The sequence below is a fragment of the Galeopterus variegatus genome, unplaced genomic scaffold (genome assembly GCF_000696425.1).
Source record: "Galeopterus variegatus unplaced genomic scaffold, G_variegatus-3.0.2 Scaffold6476, whole genome shotgun sequence".
Classification (NCBI taxonomy): Eukaryota; Metazoa; Chordata; class Mammalia; order Dermoptera; family Cynocephalidae; genus Galeopterus; species Galeopterus variegatus.
In genome coordinates, this window is record NW_007732587.1 from 48,170 (window position 1) to 53,854 (window position 5,685).

The 5,685-nt window shown below is 49.0% G+C and overlaps 1 long non-coding RNA gene across 1 annotated transcript; it reads left to right on the forward strand.

The window, feature by feature from the left end:
- Positions 1–1,098: 1,098 nt before the first annotated feature.
- On the forward strand, positions 1,099–4,505 carry LOC103606319. The gene is made up of 3 exons (XR_551871.1): positions 1,099–1,190; positions 3,147–3,270; positions 4,478–4,505. It is a non-coding gene; the product is annotated as an uncharacterized LOC103606319 (long non-coding RNA).
- The last annotated feature ends 1,180 nt before the right edge of the window (positions 4,506–5,685 follow it).

The window sequence follows — 5,685 nt, forward strand, 5'->3', positions numbered from 1 at the left end:
TGCGCGCCCTCTCCGGGGAGGGGCGGGGGCGGGGCCGCCTGCGGATTGGCCGGCGCGCGCTGATGGACGGCAGGCCTGTCCCGCCTCCTCCCCGGTCGCGCGGGGCTGGCCCGCAGGCCACTCTTGAGACGGCCGGAGCCACGTCTGTGCGGCTACTTTGTGGGTCCTCTCAGTCGGAGAGGCCCTCCAGACGTGAGCGTCCCCTGCAGGGCCTTTAGACCGACGGGTCGCGCTGTCCGGAGGCCTGACCTGCAGCCCCCTGTGGCCTTCTTTTCTGTCCCTCGCATCGGCTGCTGCCCGCCCCGCGTCACGCTCGCTCCACACGCGGCAAGACTCGGGTCAGATCCGGGGCGTAGGCTCAGGCCTACCTCAGCGCACCCCTCCTGCAATGATCCCCTGAACTTTGGTTTTCTCGGCCTTGTTTCCCCCCCCCCTCTGTGGCCGCCGCCTCGGCCTCAGAAGCCTCTGGACTCAGTCCTGAGCCAGTTCCAAGACGACCTGACCTTTCCAGGCTTCACCCATCACGCAGGCACCGGTGACGCCAAATCTGTATCTCCCCCTACCTCCAGACCCAAGCGTCCCACTGCCTGCTCCGCATCCCCAGTTACCACGGGCTGTCACCTTATCCCTGCAAATGCTTGTTCCACGGTCTTCACTCTCTGAACGTGGCACTAAAACATCTGTATGTTACTTAGACCAAAAATCTTGCAGATAACCTTGATTCCTCTCTCTGCCTCACCCCCGGGTCACCAAGGCTCCATCTCTTCTCATCCAGACTATTTACCCTTGTTGGTCTTGCCTGCATCTATTCTCCCTGCTTTAATCTTTCAAATGAAATTAAATCATGATCTACCTCCAGCCTGAAATCCTCTATGACTTCCATTGCACTTAAAATATGCACTCCCTACCTGGCTCAGCAGGTCCTATGTGACCTGGCCCCTTCCTCTCTCTCCAGCTTCATCCCTCACCACTCTCCATTCTCCAGCTGCAAGCCCTTTTTGTGGTTATTGAATAATTCACGCTCTTCATCTTCCTGAAGCTGTTTGCTAAACCCACCCTGCTATCTGTCTACCCCTGTCACCGCCAAAATTTAGGACACCTACTGTCATGGTGAAGCCCATCTGACAGATGTTGAGGCAGGCAGCTGGTCAACTGCCAGGCACAGCAGGACTACTTACTGCATTTCAGAGGTAAGAGGCCCTGCAGAACATCCACCTGACACTAGAGAAAGATCCAGATTTCCAAGGATTTGTGAGACTTTTAGACTAGAATTTGTGAGGATGTAAGTGTGTGCTCAGACAGCTCACCCTGCTGGATAGTGACCGGTACAGTGTATGGGGCTGCTTCTGCCTTCTTCTTGCTGCAGGGGTCACTTGTTTCATATGTGTTTTGATTCCCTCAGGTGTGGCCCCTAAGAAGCTCAAAATTCAGCTTGACTTTGAGATCCTTCATCCTAGCAGGCTTCAGTCGCCTAAGGGAAGGTGGGGTAGCTGTGATGGACTGCCACCTAGTGACAGACCTTTAAAGTGGGAGGGAGGGAGCTAGTATTGATCCAGTGCCTGGCCCTGAGCTACAAGGCGTACACATGTGATCACACTGATCCTCATGATTACCCTCTCTCTAATCAGGGAAGATGGTCCCAATTTACTAAGGCAGAAACGGAGATTCAGAGAAGTTCTGCAACTAACAAGTGGGAATTTGAGCCCAAGTTTGTCTGACTCCGTGTGTTTTCTGCCTTACAAGAGAGTCACTAGCTTAGGTAAGTCCTGATGGTCAGTGGCCAGGGGCCATGGAAGGTAGCTGGCTAGTCAGTATGGGTGAAGCGAGGCATGCCCAAGGCTGGCCCTGGGCATAGGGAACCCATCAGAACATGAGTGCTCAGAGTATGGCGTAGATGGGCTCAGTTTAAAGTGGTGCTGCCCCCCGTCTGTGGCCCTTGAGCTTCCCTGTGCTGGGCGTTGGCAACATGAGTTAGAACAAGAGAGACCCAACACCAGCTCTCCAGGAATCCACAGACATTAAGCAAATAAACACTGTGTTATGTAAAGACAATTGTGATGAGGACTACAGAAGAAAAGAATAGAGGGTTATGAGATCATGAGGGAGATCTGCTTCAGACTGAGGAGACAGGGAAGACCTCTTTAGGACTCAGCAGAGGCCTAAAGGATGTGAGTAGATGGCCAGGTGAATTATTAAGGGTAGATTGGAGGAAAGGACTTTCCAAGCAGAGGTAACAACATGTGCAAAGGCCCTGCGGCCAAGAAGAGGTTATTGAGTTTAGGAATAGAAACAAGGCTGGAGGTAACCAAGTGAGGGGTAGCGGGGGATGGAGGCAGGGGAGAAGAGAAACCGGGAAGGCAGGTGAGGGCTGAGTGGGGCCTCTTCCTGCCTGTCTGATCTTGTTCATTTTTCTAGGAGGCACCCTCCAAAGTGCTGCAGCCCCACTGAACTTTCTGTGCCAACTCAGGCAGCCTACAGGTTATGATAAACTTTTAAAAATCTGTTTCTGTGTTTTCTGGGACCTTCTCAATATGCAGCCCAGGTTTCCTTGCTTTTACTCTAGCCTCTGAGGCCAGACCCCCAGGGGCTTCAGAAATCCCTGCCAGTAGGAGCTCCAGTTTTCAGTCTGCTGCCAGGCCAGTAATCAGGGACAGGGCCCCATTTCCTCCTGGGACTTCTGGGCCAGCATCCCAGGTCTCAGGTGCCTCCTTCCACCAAAGGAGGTTCAGGAAAAGCAGGGCACGCAGAGGGTGTGGCTGGTGTGGGCTTCCCCCAGCTCAGCATAGATATGGGTGTGTGGGCGCAACTGGCAGTGCATGCAGCTGCGTTGTCTGGGAGGAGCAGCCCAGCACCCACACAAGGTACACACCCATATACATCACCCAGGCTAGTGCTGCTTGGGCCTATTTCTGTGAACGCTCATGTTTCAGCACACACTGGTCTATGCCATACCTGTTCTGGGAATCTGGGGGGAGTCCCAGCCCAATTGCCCCCCTGGCCCTGAGGGCTTGGCCTCACAGCTGTTTATTTTATTTAATAACCACTCAGAACAGTGGTTGTTGTAAATACTTCTGTATCTACATTGGCTCATTTCCTTCTTATTACAGCCCTATGACACAAGTACTCTTTTTACCCCTATTTTACAGATGAAAAAACTGATGCACAGAGAGATTAAGAGACATGCCCATGATCCCACAGCTAATAGGTGGCAGAGACAAAATTCAAACCCAGGCAGCCTGGCTCCAGTGTTAATGCTAATCTGCCTTCCATGTATGTATGAACACTTTACTGTGTATGCTCACCCCTTTTCAAAGTCTCCCTACCTGATGTGTTTTGTTTTTAGTTGTTTGTTCAGTGTTGTCATAGATTGGTTTGTTTGGGAGCAGACTCTGTGACAGGTTAGTATGCAGAATGTTTATTAGGGAGTACCCCTGGGACCAACACTGTAGAAGGCAAAGGAAGGAAATAGGAGTGGGCACAGGGAGAAATTAAGCTGCAATGCAAGACCAATGGCAGCCTCAGCCAAGCCCCAGGGAGCTCTGTTGTCCTGCACTGGCCCGAAATAGATATGAACTGTTCTGGAAAGAGCCCAGCCTCAGCCAGACAGCTATCTGCACTGAGGTGATCTTAGGGGGCTGACAGCTGAAGGTTTTCTCCCAACAGCTGGAGCAAAAAGTCCTTTCTTGAAGGGGGTTCTGGGTGCCCACCACAAGTGTATCCTTTTGTTTTGGCAGCTGGCTGGTTGGTACAGGGATCCAAACCTGTGAACATGGTGTTTTAAGGCTGCACTTTAACCAGTTGGGCTAACCAACCAGCTACAAATGTATTCTTATACAGGCCTTTAAAAAAAAAAGTTTAGAGTACTTAACAAAAATATCCTACTATAGAAATGGGATATGAGATTATAAGGAGGAGGATTTATAATATGGTTAATATGGGTTAACATAGCTGCTGTAATTGAAAATCAAATGTGGCTGAGCTTCCTGGTAGCCAAGGCATTAACTTTCCATTCTGGTAACTGATTCCTTGGGGAAGAAAATTTTCCTGGGGTTAAATTATAAAAGAAATTTCTCACATGGACACTTATTTGATTGAAATAGTGGAGAATGTTCTCAACAGATGAATAGCAAATGCTAATGCAGTTTTCATTTGTTTCTTGTAATGAACTTGGATGAATATGGAAGGCATAATATAAAGGTATAGTTCAGTGAAGTCCCTTCCACAAACAAAGGGAGGCAGATTTAAGGCAGATTTATAGACATGCAGTGTCTAATTTGATCCATGCATTAAACTTTGTCCCTTTTTGGGGGGGGGGGGGTTTGTTTGTTGTTGTTGTTATTTTGGTGGCTGGCCGGAACAGGGATTGAACCCTGGGCCTTAGTGTTATCAGTATCTCTTTTCTTTATTTTTTTATTTTTTATTTATTTATTTATTTTATTTTTTAATTTTTTGTCTTTTTGTCTTTTTTCGTGACCAGCAACGGACCGCAACCCTCAGTGTCGCGCCCGTACCGGGCCGGGACTGGCAACGGAATCGCAACCCTCGGTGTTGCCCCCGCTCCTCGCTCAGCCAGTGAGCCGCCGGTCTGCACGTGGGATCCGAACCCTCGGCGGGAGCGCCACCATACTTCCCAAGCGGCGCACTGTAGCAGTGCGCCACCGGGCCGGCCCAAGTATCTCTTTTCTTTAAACTGTTCTTTAACTTTTACTTAGTTTTGTGTGTTTGATGTTGGAGCAGCCCCTCTTTGGGTTAGTAAGCAGCCTGCACCTCAGCACGCAGCCAGTACTTGTGAAGTACTCACATCAGTGCACCTTGAGCTGAGCTCCACCCACAACCTGTCATCTAGGAGCTTGACCTCTGGTCCCAGTACCTATCTATGGCTCCAACTTAGTTGTTGGGCCTCACACTTCTTAGGCCATGTCCTTCTCCTCTCCTCATCTGGGGTGTATTCTCAGTCCCTTGAGAGTGAATCTCACCTGGCACAGCCACTCCTAAGGACTCTGCCTTCTCCACAGACCTTGCTCCCTTCCTGCTGATAGGTCCCCGTATCAGCAGAGAGACTGTACAGAGAGACTGTAATTGCTTCACTGAGTTGAAGTATGGCACTGAAGGAAGAGACAAGGAAAGCTCTTGCTAGCCACTGGGCCCAGGCCAGAGCAGACCTGCTATTTTCCTTTCTCCCTTTTTTCCAGCAAACATCCCTGGTGCCACTTCAAGAGCACAGCTGAATCAGACCAACTTGCACAAAATGCCCACAGACCACAACAGGTAAGTGTGATTAGGGCCCCTGGAACATTGAGAAGGGACACCTGGTCTTATTTAGACCTGTTGGTGGCTGTGGGGATAGAGCAGAGAAATACTGTATATGCCTGAATATACTGCTGCTCCAAATATAAGGTGAACACTCATTTTCATAGTAAGGTCACTCCAGGTGTCTTGTGGGATTTTTTTGCAAGTAAAATATAAATATTTTTAGAGATGCATGATTCAAATATTCATATATAACAGTTTTACATACTTTAAATTACATATTGTTAAAAAAATATTAATTCATGAATATTGATTTTTTTCCTACACTCACATTTCCAGTAATAAGTTATATTCAACCTTTTACCTGAATCTTTGATTTCTATGTATTTTTCACCAGGAGAGCCACTTTTTTTTTTTTTTTTTTTTTTTTTTTTT